This window comes from Somniosus microcephalus, chromosome 19 (genome assembly GCF_052327205.1).
Source record: "Somniosus microcephalus isolate GS21.2 chromosome 19, FLI_Smic_1.0, whole genome shotgun sequence".
In the NCBI taxonomy this organism is placed as follows: domain Eukaryota; kingdom Metazoa; phylum Chordata; class Chondrichthyes; order Squaliformes; family Somniosidae; genus Somniosus; species Somniosus microcephalus.
Genome location: NC_141005.1, coordinates 40,563,158 through 40,589,977, shown reverse-complemented (window position 1 = coordinate 40,589,977; position 26,820 = coordinate 40,563,158). Strand labels below are relative to the sequence as shown.

At 49.7% G+C, this 26,820-nt stretch overlaps 1 pseudogene; it reads right to left on the bottom strand.

Moving 5' to 3' along the window:
- Positions 1–259: 259 nt before the first annotated feature.
- LOC147104376 (hydroxycarboxylic acid receptor 3-like) lies at positions 260–2,236 on the bottom strand (annotated as a pseudogene).
- Between the last annotated feature and the right edge of the window lie 24,584 nt (positions 2,237–26,820).

The following is a 26,820-nucleotide window of genomic DNA, read 5'->3' as shown; positions in this document are numbered from 1 at the left end:
AGCTATTTCTAATGTAATTCATATTTACATCAGCGTTGGACCAACTCCTATAATGGCAACCAAGCAACATCTCCAGGGCAGATCAAAAGAGGAACATCTCCAGGGCAGTAGTTCATTTATTCCTTGGGCAGTTTTTGGATTCCACTCCAGAATGAGGCACAAGTAGCAAAACAGTAATTGACTCAGCATTGATTGGTCAATTGCTATTTCATAATAATAAAATATGGAAAGATTCAAATAATAATTAATAGCCAAACAAGAACATTATTTCTTTATTCCATATAAAAGTAACAAAGTAATTATTAAAACAGGTAAAGTGTATTGCCAAAATATGTGGACATCAAACCAGCAGGAAAAATAATAAAATTGTGTTTTGCTTTCCTTGTTCCTGAGTACTAAGTCACTGCTTTTACTGCATCAAAAATAAGCAACAAGCTTCCAAATGGAAAATGGTAAATGGGAGTGTTGAGCATCAGTGGGGCAGTTACTGGAGATTTTTCTTTCTTTCTCTGATCTTTACAAGAATCAAGAATCCAGCTCCTCATGAAATATTCTGATTTGTCATTAAATATCACAATCAATATTGCACAGTAAAATATTGTACGCTTTCTGGGTGTGTTTTGACCACAGATGCTTATCCCATATACCACAGGACTTACATCACATTCTCACTTCCGCTTCTCTCAACAAACAGAGGAAACAAAGGAACGTTACATCTTACTTCCTTTTTATTCTACATCTTACTTTTTTTTAAATTACCTTCCTTGTTTCTATTTAGCTGTATCTTTTGTGGCCTTTGTGGATTTTTTGAAATTATTTCTTCAGTAAACCACCCCAAGGTTATGGCACATTTTCTGTTGGAATTATTCCAGCGATGGTACGTGACAGAAATATGCTTTGGTTGGGTGGAGAGTGGTGCGGTTGGCAAGGGAGAATTTTGTATACACCATGACACAACAGAATCTCCAAAACCTGTAGAAATCGTTCCTTTACTTTAAAGAATTTAAAGAAATATTTTGCAGGTGCATAAAATGACATTGAACATTTCAGTTCATTTCAGCACATATTCATTCAAAACAGATTACCTGATTAAGAAATGTTTCAAATTGACATCATTTCAAGGTTTTGCACTTATTCACAGGCTATACTTTAATTGCACAAGCTGATAATTAGCAGTGAGCTCATACATTCATTGTAGACTCAGACTGGGATTGGTCACAGGTGTTACAGACATTTTTAGATGTTGATCCACAACCAGTTCACTTTTGGGCTCTCTTGGTTGCTTTCCTTGACCTGCTGCTGATCTTGAAAGTCTTAAACTCAGACGAACAAGAGCTTTCTTCAAAGCATCTTTAAATGTTGAACTTGAAAAGTAGTAAATAACTGGGTCAAGAAAACTGTTCAGATATGTCATAAATAATGTATCGTAAAATACCTGAACCGCTGTCTGATATGACTCGCAGTCTTCTAGGATTCTTTGCTTTGTAATTAAAACAGCGACTACAGCAACGTTTGTGGGCAAGAAACAAAATATAAAAACTGCTGCCACCGCTATCACAAGCTTTACTGCTCGGTTATATTTACCCCTCGTTTCAGTTTTCATCTGTTTTAACTTCCAGATGATGCAGGACGTGGAGAACAGGATAATCGAAGCTGGTAAAACAAACTTGAAAAGAATAAAAACAATATCGGTCCAAATTGTCGTGGCAATTAGAGGCTTGTACATGTTGAAAGGCTCACAGAATGTCAGATTGTTGTGCGGGAAGTTGTGTGGTTCTGTTAAAAGATGTGAAGAAATTGCCACTGTTAGAATCCACAGGACACCGGCAACCTTCACTGCACAGCTTGTCGGTATTTTGTTCACGTTATGGTGAGGGTGAACCACCTTAAAATAGCGATCGACCGCCATAACTGTAAGGAAGGCGATGCTCGCTACCCGGTTTAGGAATATCAAAAATATCTCCAGACGACATGCAGCATCACCAAAAATCCAGTTCTTTTCCCGTATAAAGTAATCTGCTCGAAATGGTAAACAGCAGATTAACAGAGTGTCTGCAATCGCCAGATTCAGTGAATAAATAGTGTTTGGTTTCCAGGATTTTACATGAAAACCAAAGATCCATAAAGCAATTACATTTCCAATGAATCCGAGGATAAATGTTATAATAATTACTGGTGGATTGTACGACGAATTAATGTCTTCAACAGGATCACATCGTTGGCTCCTGTTGTCCATTGTAGGCAGTATTGCAGTAAATTCAGTCACACAGCCACAGAAATTAGTTAACTAACTGAATGAGGCACAAACTTTATATAGAGTTCTTCCATGTTACATCACAGATCATGGGTGGGGCTTTAATAAAGCCAGAACATTAAAGGAGTTGTATCATAAACCTACCAACAATACTCCTAGAATAACTTAAATATGTATTTACAGCTAAATTATTCAAACTATGCAGCAAACCTAGTAAAATATATTTGGCTTGAAATGTTATCAGAACAAAAAACTATTGTTTTACTCATTTTGCCTTCCTGCATTCAACCCTTTTTATAAAAAAGAAATAGTGTAATGTTCCTTTTATCTGCTTCACAGTGTCAGCTGTGGCTCTGTGGGTAGTACACTTGCCTCCTGAGTCCGAAAGTTGTAGGTTTCACGTCCCACTCCAGGGGCTTGAGCAGATAAATCTAGGCTGACACTCCAGTGCAGTGCTGAGGGAGTGCTGCACTATTGGATGTGCCGTCTTTCAGATAAGAAGTTAAACCGAGGCCCTGTCTGCTTTCTCAGAGTGGATGTAAAAGATCCAATGGCACTATTTTGAAGAAGAGTATGGTAGATATCCCTGGTGTCCTGGCCAATATTTATCCCTCCATCAACATAAAAATAGATTATCTGGTCATTAAGTGGCTGGTAACATTCGCGCCACAGAAATGCCAGGCAATAACTATCTCCAACAAGCGAGAGTCTAACCACCTCCCCTTGACATTCAATGGCATTACCATCGCCGAATCCCCTACCATCAACATCCTGGGGGTCACCATTGACCAGAAACTTAACTGGACCAGCCACATAAATACTGTGGCAACAAGAGCAGGTCAGAAGCTAGGTATTCTGCGGTGAGTGTCTCACCTCCTGACTCCCCAAAGCCTTTCCACCATCTACAAGGCACAAGTAAGGAGTGCGATGGAATACTCTCCACTTGCCTGGATGAGTGCAGCTGCAACAACACTCAAGAAGCTTGACACCATCCAGGACAAAGCAGCCCGTTTGATTGGCACCCCATCCAGCACCTTAAACATTCACTCCCTCCACCACCGGCGTACCGTGGCTGCAGTGTGTACCATCTACAAGATGCACTGCAGCAATTTGCCAAGGCTTCATCGGCAGCACCTCCCAAACCCGCGACCTCTTCCACCTCGAAGGACAAGGGCAGCAAACGCATGGGAACACCACCACCTCCAAGTTCCCCTCCAAGTCACACATCATCCTGACTTAGAAGTATATTGCCGATCCTTCATCGTCAAAATCCTGGAACTCCCTCCCGAACAACACTGTGGGAGTACCTTCACAACACGGACTGCAGCGGTTCAAGAAGGCGGCTCACCACTACCTTCTCAAGGGCAACTAGGGATGGGCAATAAATGCTGGCCTTGCCAGCGACGCCCAGATCCCATGAGCGAATAAAAAAAATAGAAATAGAAAAGCTAGAGACAGTAATATGTCTGATAATTCACTTCATTTATTATTGACAAAACATTCATTCTAAGCACCCATACAGAGCAGCGTACATCAGCCTTACATCTAATCATACACATGTGTAGATTTAATGATGAACCTTGAAGGTGGCTTCTCCAAGCCTGTTCATGCCACCGGGTGTTGAAGGTGGCAAGAGGTTTTCCTCAGTAATTAAGTAAAAACATAGCAACTCTTCTTATACCATTTGCTTTATGGTTTGCTTCCTGCTGGATGCAATACTATCTGATGTTTTAGGACCTCCCAGTTGTTAGAAATGATTGTCAAATAGAGATGAGAGGCCCCATGCCTTTTCACACCATACTGTTACTTCCTATCATTGCTTTCCCCGAGCCATAGCTTTGTTGTAAAAACATTTAATGCATGCTCTACAGCAACAGATTGCCACTAATATTGCAGCAATCGCCTCTTACACCACCCCCTGCTGTGATTAAAAGCCTGTGTTTTAAAATCTTCTGGCCTAGAAATTCGATATCGGTAAAAACATGCCTGTGCCACCGTAGGCCATTGAAAATGATGGCATTGCAAGGACCGGTAAATTGGTGCTGGTGGTTAATTAACATTAGCCCAGTGCTAAACTTACCGTGCAATGTCGTTCTGGTGGCATTAGTCCTGGCAGGAGGCCCCACTGTAGCGTGGCCACAGCGTCATTGAACTTAAAGGGGAACTGCCTTCTGAAATGAAAAAAAAAAAAATTATGTAAAATTAAGTAATTTTTAGCCCTTATAGCTCAACAGCCTTCGAGAAAAATAATTAACATTAAAAAGAATTCCTAAATGGGAGTCTTCAGCTCTTAAAGCTGAATTCCCTTCCACACATAAAAACGAAGAAAAATGCTTCAGCACTAACACAAATGGCTCAGCAAGCCAAGGAAGGGGCACCCAGGGTCCCGCATGCAACACTCCAGCTTTGTGCAGGGGGTCAACACTGCAAGAGAGATCCTCTAGCCTCAGGGGCCAGGTGGTCCTCCAGAACGAAGAATGTGGGACCAGATCTCTGAGGCCATCACTGCCAACAGTGTCACCCCACCACCTGGCTCCAGTACCCAAAGAAGCTTTATGGCCTCAAACCAGTGGACATGGTCAACGAATGCATCTTCGAAAGCCGTCTTCTATCAACTGCACCAGCAGCCTCACACATTTCTTAATGCATGACTCCCCTCCCCGCCCCCACCGGCAATCATTCACCTACCAACAATCTGCACCAAACACAAGGCACACCTCCCATACTTAGCTTCACCTCACCCCATTGGAGGAGACGGTGCTGGCCATTCTTGGCAGGGGCATAGCGAAGCCCTTGGCCAGCAATGGGGCTGAAAGGATACAAGATCCCGTTTCCTCATATGTTATTTTCCTTCACGCATGCACCTCTTGCTTTCCCGTCCTCCCCTCACCACAACTCCACCCTTGTGCCTTCCTCATTTCACACACCCAAGAAATGCAGCCTGCCCAGCCAGTGGTTGATCAAGATGAGGGCGAGGAGAGAGAAGAAGAAGAAGAAGAAGAAGAAGAACCATCTCTCAATTTTACACTCCCACCCAGCAGCTCCTCAAGGTCGACCAGCAAGACCATTTGCAGTGTACCTCACTGAAAGTCGGCAGCCTTCCACCAGCCATGCTGCAGCCACTGGGGTAGCATTGTGTGACATCAGTAGTGTTGTGTATGTGTCTTTAAGAGAAGAACTGATTCTATACTGCAGTACCGGCAGTGACCACCCCTGTATATAAAGCCATAGCAGGCTTCTGTATTTCAGTCTTGAATTACTCTCCGTTCAGTAAATACCTGTTTTATTGTTCTCCTGCAGTCTGAGTATTATTGATCCTCGGACATTACAGTGGCGACGGGCAGGTTTGAACTCACCTGCAGTACTGCATCACCTCATGGGGATCTTTTCCCTGAAGAGAAGCTTCTTGGAGGTCGAAGTCAGAACGGCGGGCGTCGACCGCGGGCAACCGCCCAGGGATCCATCGGAGAGTTGCAGGGGAGGCTGTGGAGAGCTGGGCCTGGCTCCCCAGTCGAGGTGTTCCAGCAAGTCATGCTGGTAGCAGGTAGTGCGCTGACCCTTCCGGACTGCGGCGGGCTTGGGCTCGATCGAGCGGCTCTGCAAAGGGGCCATGCAGTGTCGTCGGGAGGAAGAGAGAGAGAGAGGGTGGAGCGCACAGGGCGCGGTCGGTGCTCAAGAACAGGGCAGCGTGGAGAGGATAGAATGCGGGGAAGGAAAAGTGAGACGCGCCGAAGCCGCGGGTCGCCGCCATTACCCTGTAGAATGCTAGGAGCAGCGTGGCAGCAAGGGGAAGAAGGAAAAGCGCGGGAGGCGCCATTTTATTCCATTGGAGAAGAAGGAAAAGCGCGGGAGGCGCCATTTTATTACATTGGGGAAGAAGAAAAAGCGCGGGAGGTGCCATTTTAAATCACTCAAGATGCCGAAGAGTGGCAGTATCACTGCTTTCGACAACGAGGTAGAAGACTGGACCACGTATGTGGAAAGAATTGAAGTGTACTGCAATGCCAATGAGGTGGCCGATGGAAAGAAGGCGTCGGTATTATTAAATTTGATGGGCGCGAGAACGTACGGCCTATTGCGGAATTTAATTACCCCAGCTAAACCAATGGAGAAAAGTTTTGAAGAGATTGTTAATATCTTACAGGAACACCTAAACCCAACACCGCTGCTGATAGCAGAAAGATTCAAGTTCCATAAAAGAAACCAGCACAAAGATGAGAACAATGTTGACTATCTTACGGAACTACACAAGTTATCGAAGCACTGCCAGTTCGGAGCAGGACTGGCAGACACCTTGCGGGATAAGTTTGTCTGCGGGCTCCAGAGTGAAGGAACCCTGTTGAAGTGCCTTACTTCTTAGCTCTGGGTAATGACTCAATACACTCTTGGATTCGTCAGACGGACAGGCCTTTTATTTCACTTGCAAGGGGAATCAGCACCTCCACTCAAGGGGTGAGGCTACTATTCCAATGATACAGCGTAAGCGTTCCATATTTATACAGTGTAACAAACAAGTTTAATTGACATTCCTTTGTTCCTCAATCAGGATACATTTTAGATTAATCATTAGGTCTTATGACATATTGACAGAAGGATCCTGGACACATAAGTCAACGGTTAAGATATAACAGGATATGAATCGTGTAACCGGAGGTCCTCCTTAATCTTAATCATGTATCTGGAGACTAGGTCTAACAAGTTATTAGGTCACTGGGTACTTCAAACAAAACCCATTGTTTCACTTCTACATTCTCATTAGGTGGGCAGACATCTGTTCTTGGCTGTAATCCAAGTACGTGCAATAGCTGTAAGATTCGCAATTTTCAGCAAAAATCACGTAAGAAAACTGGATAAAATAAGACTGTTTATTGACCAAAGTAAGCTTGCACAGAAAAACCTTTGATAAAAGGGCATACAAAATGGCCGCCAGGCCCCGTGATCAGTTTATGAACCATTTTATTTCTGTTACTGCAAGCCAGACAGGCTTGTGGATTGAAGACAGTGAGCCCACGAAAGCCAGTCTCTGGGAACCGAAACTCAGGGCAACAGCATACATATTCAATGGATTATAAGTACAGGATGGGGCCCATCAAGATATGGGCGGACAATGTAAAAACACTTATACCCATTTATCGTACAAAGGAAAAACCGTTTAGCAGCCATCAAGGAAAATGTCCGGACCGATCAATATGCGAACCGAGCCACGGTGACAATGCAAAAGACATTGAAAGACATTATCGGCCAGGAAGGCCAGTTTAAGTTATCACCGGCTCCGTTACAAGACAAAGCGCCCCTGCAGAGATTTCTGCCCACCAAAATTAATACAAAGACAGGACTATGATTTGGCGGGAGATAAGACTGTCCCAAAAGAGTATAACTATGGATTGAAAGTCCATCTAGGTGACTTCGGACTCCGGGTTACTTGAACAACTTCTTCTTCACTGTCACGGCTTCTTGTTGGGCGACTTCAGGCTTCCATTTCTTCAAGAACTTTCTTCTACGAGGAACGAACGAAGGGCGGACGGTGCCCGGATCGGCGCCTCTTCCACTTCGGCAGATCGATGAAAACGTTTTCGTCTTAAAAAAAAGACGGACGGTTTCGATAAAAGGACAACGTGGTCGGTGTTCAGCCAAACAAGGCTCGGCCATGACGAGAAGACGACGAGGGTGGCCCGGGTACTGGGGTCGGGAGATCATCGACGACCCAGGCCGACGGAGAAGAAACCCTCTGGAGAACCGACGATCGATGCCACAAGATTCTCCCAAGTGCATAGCCTGCATCTGGGTCTGCTCCATGAACCCAAATTGACTTAGTGGATCTCAACCTTAACGAGCGCTCATCGAGGCTGGGTCTACCCCACCGCCTCGAGGGAGGAGAGAATATCGACTGCGCCAGAAGTTTCCAAATCCACGTGACGATGGAAAGCGGTGCCAAAAAGGCTGCGAACCCCCTTTCTCGCGATTTCGAGAGTGGTGAGCATGATCCCAAGTTCCCCAGGTCGAAACTTAGTTTAGGTATAGGGGAGGGAGTTAAGGGAAATCGTAATGTGTTTCCCCTTTTTCGATGTGCCGTGTGTTCCCCATTTCCATAGAGTCAAGTTCATAAATTTGTGCATGATTGTAGTAATTTTAATCTGTGCCTATGACATGTATTTTGTAATGCTTCAAACTGTTTAAAAATAAAAGCATCCATTTCGTGCTATTCAACCTGGTCTATTGAGTTCTTTCTCTGCACTACTGTTCTCTGCACCTAAGTCCAAGGTCTAGAACCGTAGGGGGGAGTGGGTCGAACCACTCAAGGGTAATTATTGCACGAAGCCTGGCAGGAGACCAGAAAGAGCAAGAGAAACCCCCTACAGAAATGGCGACCGCGGCAGGACCTTGGCAGCAGGAAAGTAGTGTGTTAGATCAAGATCTGAATAAACGAAATGTGATGGATGAAAGAATAGCAGATTATGTTTTCGGAAAAGTCAACCTCACAAAACAATGGATATCTGATCTACTAAGGGATAGGCGCCCGCTAGACGCAGCCATCAAGTGGACAGCGGGTAGAGAGCATAAGAAATCTGTAGAAAAGGCGGTCTGGCTGATGTGCTACAAGAAGCAAGTCCAGCTTTTGGACCAGGTAGTTGCAGCACAGACAGTCCAGATCAACGGCTTGCTTAAAGGCGTGGAGGAAAAGGTTGCGGGAGGTCAAAAACTGATTGAATCGCTTGACGCGCTGAACCAGGAACGCCGCTCTGTAATTCGCTGCCACGAAACCCGGGTAGAATATTTAAAATGTCAGGTCGTTGAGGCCAAGGCCAGTGAAGGTAGAATGAGAGAGAGGTGTTCCCGTCTAGCCAAACAAGTAGATGCCCAAGAGGAAAAGCTCCTGGGAGCCAGGGCAGCATATAAAATGGCCATGGAGGATAGATCTGAGAACACCGACCACAGCACTTGCCGCCGGGAGCTAGAGGACCTGAGAAAGGCCCTAGCGAAGGCAAACGGGTTGGTGTGTCTCATAAATCCACCAGCGAGTCAGCTGTTGCTAGCCAAGGAATCCAAAAGACCGATTCCACAAGAGGCAGTTGGGGTACCAACCCCCGAACCTTCTGCGCCTCCTGCCTATGAGGAGTCTTGGACTCCGGGACAGGAGACGGAGACGGTAGAGGAAGAGAGCCCTGAGGTAGAGCAACCCCAGACAGTAGAGTCGGGGTCGGCGCCAATGTGTCCAACGAGACACCGGAGGATCGGTCCAAATGAAGAAAATGGCGATGACGGACCCCTTGAGAGTCAGATCATAATGCCTCATAGCGCACGACAGCTAAGAGAGATGATAAGTCACATCCCAAAACTCTCCGAGTCAGGAGATCCCTCCGTGCATTTCAGGGACGTGGAGCAGACCGCAGCAGTCAATGACTGCGACGGGGTTGAACAGTCTAAAATGCTGCTGTTCTCCCTGGACAGTTCGCTCCTCCAGTGTCTCCCTGACGAGAGCAAGAGAGGGCACAGGGACTATGAGTTGCTACGGGATGAGATTCTGGAGATCATGGGAGAGGGGGACGGAACTCTGTTCCTCCGTTTAGAAAAGACAGTGCAGCTAGAGGGAGAACCCCCACGGGTTTTCGCCGACAGGTTGTGGCCAGTGTATCGGCGCAGCTGCCCGGGCGGGCCGGCCCGGGCCGGGCTGGATGGCGAACAAAGGGCTCACTGGCTTCGGTGCCTGGTAGCAGGTTGCCTGCCAGTAGTGAAGGAACAGGCCAAAGCATGGTTTGACCCCACTAACGCCCGCTCCACGGAGGAAGTAGTACTAGATCAGCTCACGATCAGTTATAGAAACAACAAGGGCAAGAAAACGCCTGTTGTGAAAGGAAAGGTGCATGAGGTGAGACCCGCAGCCTCTGCTAAAAAGGAATGGCGTCAGGAGGGAAATCGCCATCCCCAAGCAAATAGCAGTTGTTACGGGTGTGGGAAGGAGGGTCATTGGCGCAAGGACTGTAGGAATCCTTGGAAGGATAAGAGGGAGAGAGCGTTCGCCGCAGCCCAAGATCAAGCCCAAGCCCGAGTCGCCAACGGCCCGAGAGTTTACCCAACACCAGCACAACCACAAGTGCAGGCCGCTGCCCCAACACCAGTCCAGAACCCAACCGTAGCCTCTGCCCCGAATAAAGGGGGTGGTGCGGTTGTGGACCCCGCTGCGATCGAGTCAGTCTTGGAGACTATGCGGTCTCTGATGACCTGGCAGGGGAAGGTAACGGTTGCTAACAGCCCTATCGCCCCCGAGACCCCAGCCGAAACACCTAAATGACTGACGCCCGCGCAGCCCATCTACTTGTGTCCGCTCCGCTATGACGCTTGGAGAAGACCTGTGGTGGAGATGGAGGTGGAGAAACAAAGGGGTAGTTACCTGTTGGATACGGGAGCTTCGTGTACCTTGATCCACACGGACAAACCTTTTGCCTCACCTCTGTCCGCCCAGGCTCCATATTTAGTAGCGGGTTTCACAGGTAGAGCACAGGCTGGCGTGCACTGCCTCCCGCTCTCCATTCAGTTGGGAGCGCTCCACACCACATGGACGTGCATCCTATTGAAGTGGAAAGAGGGGGAGGGGAAAGGCATCCTCGGGGCTGATTTCTTGGTGGAACACGGGATCCTCGTGGACCTGAGAAATCACTGTCTCTGGGGAGCCGAGGGCGGTTTAGGTAAGGTAGTCGTAATCCCGGGGAAGGAAGAAAAGGGGGCCCTGTGCACTATGAAGCCATCAGGAGGTTACGATCTCGAGCTCATGATAACAAACGTCCCAACGGACTTGCAGGCGCGTGTGTCAGAAAATCTGACCGCGTTCGCCACCCACAAGCACGACTGCGGGAGAGTCACTGGGTTCGAAGTCAGCGTAGACGGGGACCCCATGATCCGACCCCAAAAGCAGTATAATTTCCCCAAGGAGGCAGAACCCGACATGGAGACAGCAATATCTTCATTGGTACAGCAGGGCGTATTGAGGACGATAGCCACCCACGTGAACTCCCCATTATGGCCGGTAAAGAAACCGGACAATTCGTGGAGAGCCACGGTGGACTATAGAGTCCTCAATAGTAATATCCCAGCCTGCGCGCCCACGGTAGCAGCAGTTGCAGACTTAATAGGGAGTATTCCAGCATCGGCGACCACATTCACGGTGCTGGACATCTCGAACGGTTTTTGGTCCATTCCGCTGCGGCGGGAGGACCAGTACAAGTTTGCCTTTACTTTCAAAGGGCAACAGTACACCTGGAACTGCTTACCACAGGGTTTTCACAACAGCCCCAGCATTTTCCATCAGTGTATGGCGGGGAGTTTGAAAGAGTTCAGCCAGCCCAACCAGATAGTGCAGTATGTGGACGACTTACTCCTGTTCACAGATACAAGGGAGCAGCACGGCCCACTGTTAGCCGAATTGTTGGAACTGTTAGAAAGGAAGGGTTTCAAAGTAAACCCAAAGAAAGCCCAGATCGGCCAGCAGGAAGTTAAATTCCTGGGTCTGGCCATCCGCGCTGGGGAAAGAGCCATAGATAAGGCCAGACGGGAATCTATACAAGATCTGCCGATTCCCAACACAGTAATGGGTGTAAGGTCCTTTTTGGGATTGACCGGGTACTGCAGAGATTTCATCGAGGACTATGCTGCCACAGCGGCCCCGCTACTTCGACTCTTACACAAGGGAGTCGAGTGGTCTTGGGACGAGGGGTGCCAGGCAGCATTCGAGAAGTTGAAAAGAGATCTGCAGACCGCGCCAGCCCTAGGGGCCATAGATGGGGGAGAGGAGTTCTTTCTGGAGGTAGCCGCTAGTGGGGACAGCCTGAGCGCAGTACTGCTCCAAGAGCGGCACGGCAAGCTAAGACCAGTAGTTTATTCCTCCAGGGTGCTCACGGATGTGGAGAGGAGTTTCTCCAATTGCGAACGGCATCTCCTGGCCACGCATTGGGCTGTGAACAGATCAGTGATCTTCACAGGGACCTCTCCCATTACGCTCCTCACCCATCACACCCCCACGAAGATGCTTCTGGACGGGAGGATTAAGGATGGGACCGTAAGCAGCGCTCGGATTGCGCGCTGGACCCTCCTCCTTTCCCAGATGGATCTCAAAGTTAAAGGCCTCTGCGCGCCAAGGCTCGCAGCCAATATGGCATATCCCGGGACAGCCCATCAATGTTCCGTAGAAGGGGTATGGAAAGTTAACATAGGTTTACGGGCCGGGATACATCCCACGGGCCGCGAGATCTACGTAGACGGTTCTAGCACTGTAGCTGACGGCAAGCGACTCACAGGGTGTGGAGTTTATGACCCTGCGGCAAACATTGCCCTGGCAATTAAGCTCCCCAGCACTATGAGCGCGCAGCAGGCTGAACTGTCCGCGGTGGCGTATGTGGTTACCCACCCCGAGATTTTCCCAACCCCATACACAATTTGCTCAGACAGCATGTTCACGTGCAATTCGTGTACGGAGTACCTCGCCATCTGGTCCCGACGCGGGTACACCTCCGCGGACGGGCGGCCTTTAACAGTTAAGCCCTTGCTGGAGAAGATCCTAGCAGCTGTGGGGGAGAAAGGAGAGGTGTTCATCCATAAGGTGAAGGCTCACTCCATTACAGAACCCCGCAGTCAGGGCAACCAGCAGGCGGATGCGCTAGCCAGGGAGGGTGCCCGCAACGGCATTCTCTGGGACCCATACGAACCCGGACCCGTGGCGGCGATCCAAGGCAGGGAGGGAATTCCCGGGAACACAGGGGTGACACCGCCCCCAGACCTAAAGACCGCGCAAACCCTGGATCCCGCCCTAAAAGCAGTCCTAAAAGCCATCACAGAGGGCAAACAGGTAGAAGGTCCGTACAGTACGGCAGCCCTCACAGTCAAAGAAGGTATGCTGTTCCGAAAGGAGCAGTGGGTTGTGCCGCAGCAGCACCGAAGGGAATTCCTGCAATTGGCCCACGAGGGTCCAGGAGCGGGACACCCCGGACCTGAGGTCACCTGGCAACGGGTGGAGCAGGCGGGATGGTGGCCGGGACTTCGGGACGATGTCCGCGAGTTCTGCGCAAGCTGTCTTGTGTGTGCTGCTAACAACCCAGACCCCCACAAAAGGAAGGTGCCCATGGGGCACATCAGGAGGGTAGAGGGACCATGGCAGTCGATTCAGGTCGACTACATAGGGCCCCTGCCCGCCGCCCAGGGAGGCTATAAGTACTGCCTTGTCCTGGTAGATGTGTTCACCAAATGGGTAGAAGCCTTCCCGTGCAGAACAGCTACGGCACTGGGTACTGCTAAGATCTTGATTCGGGAAGTGTTCTCACGGTGGGGACTCCCCCGTTTTGTAGAGTCCGACCAAGGGAGTCAGTTCACCGGTCAAGTAATGCAGAACGCCCTCAGGCTCTTGGGCATTGAGGGAAAGTGGCACGTAGCATACAATCCCCAGTCATCCGGGATTGTTGAGCGTATGAATCGGACCCTCAAGGAAAAGCTGAGGAAAGAGACAATGGGCTCGCCCCAGAAATGGGCGGAGGTCCTGCCTTTAGTCCTCATGGGGATCCGAGCCAGCCAGTCCAAAAGCACGGGGTATTCCCCGCACGAGTTAATGACTGGAAGGATCATGCGAACACCCACCCATGTGCTAGCCCCGGTGCTCACTGAGGGCCAGCTCCGAGAGGTGAAACGGGACAAATTCGCCCAAACCCTCTTGGAGCGCCTGAGACAGATTTATGGGCAGGCGGCTGGGAACATGGGAAGACAGCACCAGGGAAATAAACTGTTGTTGGAACCTCGGAAACAACAAGAGTGGGTAGTCGGGGACCAGGTCATGGTCCGAAACTACGCCAGGGTAGGGAGTTTTGAACCACTGTACATGGGGCCATACAGCATTGTAGACAAAGCCAGCCCCATGGTTTATGCAGTGAAGACGCCCCGATGTACCAAATGGTTTCACATCAACCAGTGTAAACTGTTTAAACCGGGTACACCAGGGCCACCAAAGGGGACCAGGTCTGAGAACAAAGATCCTCAGCCTGTAACAGAGTCACAGACCACACAGGCTGGAGCAGTAGCCTGCGTGAAGGGAGAGGCCATCCCATTGGAGTGGGAGGTCTCATCTTTTGAATGGGATTTAGGCAGGGGAGAGCCCGAACAGCTCAACCTCGCTTTAGACCCAATCACGGAGGAGGAAGAGTCAGAGGACGGCAGTCCCGCCCTCGACTCAAGCTTGGGGGAGGTAGGGAGTGGGGGTGGAGACTCGTTACCTGTAGGGACAGGTGAGGTGGAGTCGGAAGCCACAGATCCCGACCCTGGGGGGGCGGAGCCTGAGGAAGGGGAGCTGGAGCCGGCAGCTGTGGAGGAACCACAGGCTGTGACGGTAACAGTCACGACCCCAGGTCCATCGGCCCCGGGAGCCCAACCCAAAGCAGCCCCTCGTAGGTCAGCTCGAGCGCCCCAGCCCAGAAAATTTTGGCCAGATTCTCCCCATCCTCCCCAACCACGGTTTAAAGCAGCCCCAGGAAGACATGATCCCCGTTCAGCAGCGACAGGCTGCGGGGGATCAAGGCCAAAGATCAATGCAGCCCCACCGCAGGGTGTGGCACACGACAGACCTCACAGGGATTCGGAAAGCCGCCCCACGGAGGGCGGCGCTGTACATAAGTTAAGATAGGTAATTATGGTCATAGTTTAAGGAATGTAAAGTATATGGTGTTAAGAGTACAATTTTGAAGTCTGCCCGGTATGTGTGTTTGTTAGGGAGCGGGGTCCAGGAACCCGCGCGTCCAATTAATTTAGGCTAGCACCTATCGGGAGCCCGGCTACATCATTTTGTTGGTTACAGAAACCTGGGATACGATGGAAAGGATTGTCGTCGCGTTCATGGCGATCGGGTGCGGGTGGGCCTACCGAGGCCGCACCAAGGACGTCATCATTTTCGGGTGCTCCGGGGACACGGCCCCCATCGCAACGGATGGGACGGGGGAGCGAGAGGTAGAGGAAACCGCCACCTACTTCCACCAAGGGAGATGGCCAGGTTGGCTGGGAACGAATTCTACGGAATATTCCAGCAATTTCGGTTTTGCCTACCAAGAGACTTCATTAACGTGCCCTCGAGTGAGGATCCTAGCGCCCAGAGTCAGCGTCACCGTGGGAAAGAGGATTTGTCTGGTGTGCAATGGGAACGTACCACCAAGGCGATGGTGGTGGCTACGAAAGCTGGGAAAGGACATGAGAAACTCTACGGTCGAGTGGGAGCGACTGGGTAATAATACCCATCGGACTATTACGGGAACTCACGGACAATTACGTGTGTGTTGGGACAAATGGTGGGAACCGGATGAGGGAATATATGTCTGTATGTGGGGTTCGAGACGCGTCTGCCCCAAGGGCGTGTCCATCTTCTTCCAGAGGCAGTGGCAGGATGAAGGGAAGGGGATGAGATGGGATGTTAGCACTCGAGCGTGCGGAGCCCCATACTCCCCTATTCCGGTGAACGCCACTGAACTCATCACCCGCCCACGCAAGCCCCTGCCCACGCTTCCGGTAGCACTAGCCCAGAAAGGAGGGTGCCCAACCACCACCAAGGGACCCGGGAACGGTTTAGTATTGGTACCCACCGGTCAGGTGCTGTACCAAGGGGTACACTACGCGGTGGCCTCAGTGATTTTAAATCTCACTGAGGTAAGATTGCCGGAGTGGTGTCCCAAAGAAACGGAACAATTATACCAGGTCCTGTTAACCAGTATGTTTAGACAATTTTACGAATTTGACTTTGCCGACATCGACAGAGACAAATTATACACCACACCGCCAGAAGTTTTGGATCGAGTCGGGAGGCAAAGAAGGGGTACTGTAAATGACATATTCACTGCTTTTAATACCGGGACATCTGTTGTCAACGCTCTAGATAACGTGGAGCTGCAGACACAGATCAACGGTTTAAAAGCCCAGTTAAGGAACATATTGACAGACGAAAACAAGGTCGTGGGTTCTGAGTTGCATGAGGACCAGGCCATGACACTACACTTTAAGGACATAATTGCTGAGCTGGAGAAACACGCGAGAACGGTAAATGCACTCATTAAGGAGGATCGGAATGCGTCCGATCAAGCTGCGCAAAACGAGGCCTGTGTGCTGTACGGGGCGTGGTTATTGGGCGAGGGCCGCAGTAATCTTGAGGATTTAAAACAGGGTTTGGTCCCGTCCTGGATCAGCAACAAGCACTTGCAAGCGCTCCACCCTTTTGAGAATGCATTAAGCCCGTGCCAGCTCAGACTAGCCGCAGAAGCATACCCAGTTCCAGTGGACTGCGGACATTCGAATCACACTATTATGGGAATAGTAGTAAGAATGCCGGTGTTGGGTCCCGCAGCAAAGCCCGCCCCGGTATACAGAGTAGAGAACATTGGAGTCATTCAGGGGGGCGCACACATTCGTTACGCAGTGGTCCCGCCTTACGTCATCAGATGGGAGCGTACGATGACAGGCACCGACCTCTCGGGATGTCGGAGCCGGGGAGCACACATCATCCTGTGTCCCCAGCACTTGAATGCCTTTTTGAAACCACAGTGCGGGTTCAGAACCGCTAGCGCGAAGCCGGTGAATTGCACCATGGAGGCAATGGCAGAGGACCATGTGCCCCCACAGGTAGCATATATCGGGGGTGGGACATACTGCGTCACCACTGCAGCGCCTCAGTACCGATATGGACAACACGAGTGGTGTTCGGTCGGTGATAGCAGTTTCTGTTTCAAACCCAGGGCCGAGGTTCAAGTGGCACAACAACGAATTGTTCCCATTCCTGCGCCCTCCACTGTACACATCACTATCAAAGAGAATTTCACAGACTTACAATGATTTGTCGCGCATTTTGGTTATGTCATTCCCCCTCTTCCCGAACACCTCACCAAGGTTTTAAAAGCCGTTATAGTTTCGCAGAAACATTTCTATACACTGGAGCAGAAGACTTTAGAGATAGGAAAAGACATATTGGACATAACCATCCCACCATGGTGGGACTTGTTCACCAACATAGAGGTCCCCGCCTGGATTAGAATAGCATCCCATATCCTAGTAGTATGTCAGGTTTTGATTGTGATATTTTTGCTCTTCGTGCATTGCAAAAGAGGCAAACGCCTCCAGAGGCACGAGAACACAGGAGAATGGAGAGAACGCTATGTGCAGATGGGGGAAGCAGATACCCCACTCTAAGCTGCTAGTATAAGATTAAGCGTCCCTCCATTTAAAATTTTTTTTTTTTTTTTTTTTGATTGTTTTGGGTTATAAGGAAATAAGTATGGTTATGTTATTAGTTGTTAGTAAGTTTTTTGGATTAATAAAAGATGCATGCAGATGGCGCAAAAGGGTATCAACCCCTGCCCATCTGACAGGTGAAGATGTTATAGTTTAAGTTTTGCTGTCTATGATTCCAAATGTGCATGAGGTAATTTTCATTTTCTCCGGAAATGGGAACTGCATGTGTCGTGAGGGGCATAGATAGTTAAGTGCCAGGAATGTTTGGATGTGGGGAATCAGGGAAAATTTGCTCATCAAGGATTATTGATACTTTAAGCAAGCTATCAGTATCACAGGGGGGCCTGTAAGATTCGCAATTTTCAGCAAAAATCACGCAAGAAAACTGGATAAAATAAGACTGTTTATTGACCAAAGTAAGCTTGCACAGAAAAACCTTTGATAAAAGGGCATACAAAATGGCCGCCAGGCCCCGTGATCAGTTTATGAACCATTTTATTTCTGTTACTGCAAGCCAGACAGGCTTGTGGATTGAAGACAGTGAGCCCACGAAAGCCAGTCTCTGGGAACCGAAACTCAGGGCAACAGCATACATATTCAATGGATTATAAGTACAGGATGGGGCCCATCAAGATATGGGCGGACAATGTAAAAACACTTATACCCATTTATCGTACAAAGGAAAAACCGTTTAGCAGCCATCAAGGAAAATGTCCGGACCGATCAATATGCGAACCGAGCCACGGTGACAATGCAAAAGACAGTGAAAGACATTATCGGCCAGGAAGGCCAGTTTAAGTTATCACCGGCTCCGTTACAAGACAAAGCGCCCCTGCAGAGATTTCTGCCCGCCAAAATTAATACAAAGACAGGACTATGATTTGGCGGGAGATAAGACTGTCCCAAAAGAGTATAACTATGGATTGAAAGTCCATCTAGGTGACTTCGGACTCCGGGTTACTTGAACAACTTCTTCTTCACTGTCACGGCTTCTTGTTGGGCGACTTCAGGCTTCCATTTCTTCAAGAACTTTCTTCTACGAGGAACGAACGAAGGGCGGACGGTGCCCGGATCGGCGCCTCTTCCACTTCGGCAGATCGATGAAAACGTTTTCGTCTTAAAAAAAAGACGGACGGTTTCGATAAAAGGACAACGTGGTCGGTGTTCAGCCAAACAAGGCTCGGCCACGACGAGAAGACGACGAGGGTGGCCCGGGTACTGGGGTCGGGAGATCATCGACGACCCAGGCCGACGGAGAAGAAACCCTCTGGAGAACCGGCGATCGATGCCACAAGATTCTCCCAAGTGCATAGCCTGCATCTGGGTCTGCTCCATGAACCCAAATTGACTTAGTGGATCTCAACCTTAACGAGCGCTCATCGAGGCTGGGTCTACCCCACCGCCTCGAGGGAGGAGAGAATATCGACTGCGCCAGAAGTTTCCAAATCCACGTGACGACGGAAAGCGGTGCCAAAAAGGCTGCGAACCCCCTTTCTCGCGATTTCGAGAGTGGTGAGCATGATCCCAAGTTCCCCAGGTCGAAACTTAGTTTAGGTATAGGGGAGGGAGTTAAGGGAAATCGTAATGTGTTTCCCCTTTTTCGATGTGCCGTGTGTTCCCCATTTCCATAGAGTCAAGTTCATAAATTTGTGCATGATTGTAGTAATTTTAATCTGTGCCTATGACATGTATTTTGTAATGCTTCAAACTGTTTAAAAATAAAAGCATCCATTTCGTGCTATTCAACCTGGTCTATTGAGTTCTTTCTCTGCACTACTGTTCTCTGCACCTAAGTCCAAGGTCTAGAACCGTAGGGGGGAGTGGGTCGAACCACTCAAGGGTAATTATTGCACGAAGCCTGGCAGGAGACCAGAAAGAGCAAGAGAAACCCCCTACATAGCTCTAGTTACACATCGACTCTTGACCAGTGTCAAGTCTGAAAACTTTTACCCAGCAAGCACCTGAAATTAACCCCTTATATCATGTAGATTTCCTCAACCCAGAAACGACTACTTTCGGAAAAGGACCTGATGCTAGAACAGGCTTTCAGCGTGGCAGTATCCTACGAAGCAGCAGCACGGGGAGCTGCGGAAATACAACAGAAACCACAGGAATACAGCGCTAACGAAATGGCGTATGGAGCAGAAAAGTGCTATCGCTGCGGCAGAACAACCCATGATCAGAAGGACTGCTGGGTTAAGGACAAAGTATGCAGGCAATGTGGGAAAATGGGACACATAGCAAGAGTCTGCAGGTCGGGAAAGAAAACCAACACTACAAGAACTACTAAGGATAATACAAGAAAGTAAAGAAATTGACAGACAGTAGTTCGGAAGATCAGGAGAGTGATAATGACTCCGGGAGCAGGAGACTAAATTGTCTAAAGTTACACAACGTGATCGCAAAGAAGGATCACCGAACCATTTGGGTCACCCTCGTGATAGCAGGGTCCCCAGTAAAGATGAAATTGGACACAGGATCAGCCCTAACTGTCATGAATCGACGAGACTATGAGCGGCTATTCTCACACATACCCTTGAAGGACCCGTCCATTGTATTGAAGACATACACGGGGCAAAAAGTCTACCCCAGAGGAAAAATAAGGGTGCCAGTTGAATACAACGGCAAGGAAACACAGAAACTGTATCTATATATACTACCACATGGAGGACCACCATTATTGGGATGTGAATGGATCCGAAAAATACAATTGGATTGGCATTCCATTCAGGCGCTAACTGTGACTGATAAAAAGGATGATGACGTCACACCTGGACGACTGTCAAAAATTCTAACTGACGCGGAAGAGGTGTTCCAACAAGGACTTGGGAGCCTAAAAGGAGTAACGGCAACGATAAAAATCGAAGATAACGCAAACCCAAATTTTTTAAGGCCAGACCGGTACCTTACGTGATCCGCCCAGCCGTTGAAGCAGAGCTGGAGAGTCTGGAGTGTTCGGGTGTACTGTCCAAGGTGGACTGGAGCGAGTGGGCCACACTCATCGTTCCTGTAATGAAGAAATCATTGAGCAGCACGCCTGGGGAACCGAAGAAGGTTCGCATCTGTGGGGACTTCAAGGTAACTGTGAACCCAGTCCTGCACACAGTACAATATCCACTTCCACGGATAGAAGATATTTTCGCCTCACTATCTGGAGGGAAACGCTTTACAAAGATTGATCTGGCCCAAGTGTATCTACAAATGGAGGTGGAAGAAGTATCTAGGAAATACATCACGATAAACACTCACAAAGGCCTTTACCAGTACAATCGACTGGTATTCGGGGTAGCATCAGCCCCGGCTATTTGGCAGAGGGCGATGGAACAAGTCCTGCAAGGGATCCCGGGGACCCAGTGTTATTTGGACGACATCCTGGTTACGGGCAAAAATGACAGTGAACACCTTGCCAACCTGGAGCAGGTGCTCACGAGATTACAGGAATATGGGCTACGAGCCAACCACCCCAAATGCGAGTTCTTCAGGAGACAAATCTCGTATTGTGGCCGCATGATTGATGAGGAAGGGTTGCATAAGTTGCCGGACAAGATTGAGGCTGTAGTCAAGGCTCCAGCACCGGAAAATGTGTCGCAACTGAGGTCGTTCCTCGGGTTGGTGAACTACTACCATAAGTTCTTGCCGAATTTATCTACAATTGTGCACCCACTGAACGCCTTACTGCAAACTGGAGTAACATGGAAATGGAGTGATGAGTGTAAGCGTGCCTTTCAGAAATGTAAATGCCTAATCACTTCAAAAGAAGTATTGGCCCACTACAATCCAACACTACCGATTCGGTTAGCATGTGATGCGTCTCCCTACGGCTTCGGAGCGGTGCTGTCACTCAAATTCCCTAACGGTTCAGAGAGGCCAATAGCCTTTGCGTCGCGCTCGTTAACCTCAGCTGAGCGTAACTACGCCCAGATTGACAGGGAGGCCCTCAGCCTAGTGTGGGGGGTGAAGCAGTTCAATCACTATCTGCACGGGCAGAAATTCACCCTACTGACTGATCATCAGCGCCTGGTCTCCATTTTTAACCCAAAGAAGGGCGTTCCGGTGATGACGGCGCAACGGCTGCAAAGATGGTCACTTTTTCTAGGAGCACATCAGTACGACCTAGAGTACAAGGGTACGAAACAGCATGGAAACGCTGATGGGCTGTCGCGCCTACCGTTGCCTATGGTAGAGGAAGCACCTGCAGTGGACCCTGTTGAGATATTCCATGCGACCATAGTCGAATGTCTACCTGTTACAAACTCAAGTATAGAGAAGGAAACCCGAAATGACCCGACACTCTCTCGGGTCTATGATTTGACGGTGAAGGGATGGCCAGCACATGGCGACTCACTGTTGCCAGCATTCTTGCCAAGGAGAGAACAGCTGTCAGTGTGCCGGGGGACCTTGATGTGTGGATCCCGAGTGGTAATTCCACCCAAGTTGAGAGATAGAGTGCTCAATGAGCTTCATGAGGGTCATTTGGGAGGGGTAAAAATGAAGAGCCTAGCCAGGGCGTTTGTGTGGTGGCCGGGAATCGATAAAGAAATCGAGGATATGACCAAGAGATGCACAGGATGCCAGAAGGTCCAAAACGCTCCACCACAGGCCCCGCTACATCCATGGGAGTGGCCCTCATCTCCATGGCAACGGGTACACATTGATTTTGCTGGTCCATTTATGGACTCAATGGGCTAGAAATTCAGTGGGCTTTGCGCCCAGTTACCGCCCAAATAGGGTTTCTGCGCCAGTGTAAGAGGGTGCGCTGATATTCAGCGCTGCGGTAATGGCGGCGGTAGCCGGTAGCGCTGCGCCGACACCGATGACGCCATCGGTGTGCGCAGTGCCCCGGTTCCGCCCCGCTTCCGGCCCAAACCCCATATTTAGTTGCGGCCGCCTCTTCTGCAGCGGCCGCAAACAGCGATTGAAAAACGGGGCTGTACTGCTGCGCTACTGGGGCGCTTTAAGGTGGAGGTGCGGCCAGCCGCTTTTTCGGCGGCCGCCTGCCCGCACTTCCTTCCCCGGCCTCCTCCACCCCCCCCCCCGCGGCATTGCCAGCTGCTTTCCGCGAGCCCGGCACTTCTCCGTGGTGCCGGGCTCATTTGCCGGCACAATCCAGCGGCGATCTCGCTGTTGCAGGCACCTCCCCCTTAAGAGAAGGAGGAGGCCTGCAGTACCGCAGCCTGCCGCTCCGCAGCGGGTGGCGCAGCGGGGCCTACAGCGCAGAAATTCAGTTTCAGCGCCCCAAGCGGGGGCGGGCACACCCTGGAATAGTGCCCGGTTCCGACTTGGGGCGCAAAAGTCGAATATCTGACGGGCGCACCTGGCTCCGCGCGCAGCGCTAACTTTTGGGCGTTAGCCTGCTGGCGGGCCTTAACTGAATTTCTAGGCCAATGTTCCTAATCGCTGTGGACGCCCATTCGAAATGGCCAGAGGTCATCAAAATGTCCTCCACCACCACGGAGAAAACTATTGCAGTCCTACGGACCATCTTCGCCAGGAATGGCTTGCCAGAACAGATTTGCTCCGGCAATGGGCCACAGTTTGTGTCAGAGGATTTCCGGAGATTTCTGAGGAATAATGGGGTGAAGCATTACACATCTGCCCCATATCATCCAGCCACAAATGGATTGGCTGAGAGGTTTGTTCAGACCTTTAAAAAGGCCATAAAGGCAATGCATAATGACGACATACCACTACAACACAAGGTGGATAATTTCTTGTTTGCTTACCGGAATGCGACACATGCAGTCACCAACCAAGCACCAGCCATAATGTTCTTCAACCGAAGGCTAAGATGTCGCATGGATTTGCTCAAACCAAACATAAGACGAGATGTTGAGGATAAGCAATTCCAGCACATAAATGAGAAGCCAACCAGGAGCTTCAAGATAGGGCAACCAGTCTTGGCCCGTGACTACCGAACAGAAAAATGGCAGCCAGGAACGATATGCACACAGCAGGGACCACTAATGTACACAGTGGACGTTGGAGAGAGCATCGTGAGACGCCATGCTGACCAGATTCTAGAGTCACAGGAGCAAGCCAAACCCATACCACGAGCAGGCACACCTGGCAATCAACCCGAAGTACAGATTGCGTCTACCTCAGAAGCAGTGGTATTGGAAGCTGACGAACCAACCAATGACAATGAGCCAGAATCAACTCCGCTGCAAGAACAGGATACTCGAGAAAGGCGCTATCCAGTCAGGATCAGGAAGCCTCCTCAAAGACTGAACTTATAAATGATTATTTCAGTTGATGTATATAGTACAGAGAAAATTGTAATTGTAATTAGTTATTATTTAGTTGTTAAATGAATGTTATGTACTGTTTATCTAAAAGGGGAGGAATTGTTGTGTATGTGCCTTTAAGAGAAGAACTGATTCTATACTGCAGTACCAGCAGTGACCATCCCTGTATATAAAGCTATAGCAGGCTTCTGTATTTCAGTCTTGAATTACTCTCTGTTCAGTAAATACCTGTTTTATTGTTCTCCTGCAGTCTGAGTATTATTGATCCTCGGACATTACAAGTAGGATAGACACAGGCATACACAAGACACTCACTAAGGGAATGCATAAGGGTGATGAGTTGATTTCTTGATGTCATATGGATGAATAGATGTATAAAGTTGGATTGGAAAGTTTGCTTTGTGGTGGCTTCTTTTTCAGCACTGTGGCCTAGAGGACGCTGTGATGATCAGTAGCAGGGGGAGGTAAGATGTGGGACAAATGTTGAAAGGGGAATTGGGGTTCTGGTCACTGGTATCACAGGCGGATGATTCCATCCTGGATATCTCGGCCGGAAAGGGGCTGTTTGGGTTACTTCCTTCCATCTGCTTCCTCCTCTATTACTTCCTTCTCTTCTGTATCTTCCTCTTCCCTCTGTGAGCGGATGCTGTAAACCTGAAATAAAAGCATAAAGGGCTAGAAATTCATTATAGCCACAGAATGGGCGATGTCTGTAGAAAAGTTGGAGAATTAGCGCCAGGCGCAATGCTTTAGGCTGCATGCAAAATTCTTAAAGGGAGGTTCATTGATGCTGCAGCACCTCATTCTCAGTATTGCTGGCTGTACAGCTGCCTCAGCAAACAGAAGCAGAACAAGGAGAAGGAGCCAGAGGACTGAACCAGGTGTGCTCATGCCAAATCCATGCCCCAGGGAGACAATCCACAGATTCTCCGATGAGGCATTGGAGGCATTGGTTTTCGCTGTGGAGAGATGGAGGGCGGTGCTCTACTCAGCAAGTGGCAGGAGACCCTTGCCACAAGTCTTCCACACCATGTGGGGGGAGGTACAGCAGCATGTCTCGGGCAGCACTGTGATCCCCAGGACTCACACACAGTTCAGGAAGAAATTTAATGACCTCACTCAGATGGTCAGGGTGAGTGAATGCTTCCAAAAATGCTTCCAACCACCATCTGTACGACAATCTTCACACACTGCCCAAAGCATCACACCCCCAGCACTCACCTACCAACAATCTCGACCTACCAACACTCACACCCACATCTCACGCCTTACGCACAATAATAGCTATTCAACTATGGCAGGCACATCACCCAAACACATTGCTCCACTCTCACTCACACACTTTCCTTTCTCTTGCAGACCAAGGTGGCTCACAACAGGAGGGTGCAGGAATGCACAGGCGGGAGACAAGCCGACACCCAACCACCATCTGCGCTGGAGAATCGAGTGCTGCAAATCATTGGGCACCAGTGGGGGGCGGCGTGGCCACCGGTGACGTTGACCCCTTGGGGACAACAACGGTATGTTCATCCCCAGTACTTCTTCTCACATCCCAATTCCCTATCACCCCACAAGCGTTTCACACTTTGCAGCTAATCATGCTGTATGCACGCACTTATCTCTTCCTGCCCATCTCCCCTCATTTTAACCCGACTCTTGTGCCTTTATGCTTTCAGATAATCAGGAGCAGCATACCCCTGAGGACACCATAGAGAGCGAGGCGGGAGAAGAGGAGGAGGAAGAACACACCGCGTCACTGCATCTCTCACCCGCAGACTTCAGCTCAGATACTGGCACTACACATTCTTTAGAAGCTAGTATACTAGCGGGATCTGCACAGGCTAAGGCACCGGCGATGAGTGGGCTGCAGCAAGGCCAGGGGAAAGGTCAGCTCAGGGGCCAGCTCCCCGGAGGGCGAGTTGGTGCGCGAGTTCTGCTGCCCAGGACTCAGATGGGGAGGCCTTTAGAAGAAGGGTGATGGGCATACACATGGAGATGATGGGTGCAGTAGTTAGGGTGCCCGAGGGCCTCTCGGCGATGGTAAGGAGCATGGAGGACTCTGCCTCCAACATTGCACAAGGCTCTGCGCACACCATGGAGCCCATCCTTTCCAGTTTGCAAAGGTTGGTAGACGGCCAGAGCGACTGTGGCGACCCAGACCTGATGCCGCATGTGATGGGTGATCTTTGAGCTTCCATTGGAGCACAGGCGGAAGCAACGCAACGTCTTAGTGCTGTAATGCAGCCTATGCGTAGTGGCATCCAATCTCAGACTGCTCTCATGCAGTCTCAACTTGATGCAACGCAAGCTCTGATTGCTGCCAACATGGCTCGGTCTACCACCATCGACTGGGGCTTTCACGGTGTCGCAACAGGCCAGCAACCTGTGCTCCAACAGATTGCTAGGGATGCTGAGGTGCTGCCTCGGGTGAGCGGCAGTGGGTCAGTGGAGCAGGACCCTGCTGTCCTCTCTCAGGAGGACAACATTCCTGCTCCCACCACTGGCACTCCACCATTGCCCTTGTCGATGTCTGTCATGTAGCCAGCCCAGACTGCTGCCGCCCATGCTGAGGTAGTGCAGTCTGCAGCCGGGCCTTCCACGTCCAGAGCTGGTTGAGGGCGTCCTGCAAGGCCATCTGAAGTCTCCCGCACGGACACTCAGCAGCCTTCCACCAGGCCTGCAGCCATTGGGTCAACACTTCGTAGGAGCACTAGAGTAGGCAAAGGTACAGTAACGACAGGCAATAAGGGATGGCACACGGGTGAATAGTTAATATTTTTGATGTAAATATTGGTTCACTGATTTTTGACAAATGTATTAATTCAGTGTGGATTCTTTTGTGGTGTGTCTCATTTCAGCTTTGCGCTGTGATACGGCCTGCGACTGGGATAGAATGATGGCAATGTGGTGAGCAACGGGGATCTGGAGTTTAATTCATTCGAACTGCAGTCTGATGAGGTGGTCACAGACCGCCCTTCCAGAAGGCCGATTGAGTGGCTGCCTCCTCCCTCGCTCCTGTTCCTCCTCCTCCTCGTCCTCTTCCTCCTCTTCCTCTGCCTCATCCTCCTCCTGAGGTGGTCCCAC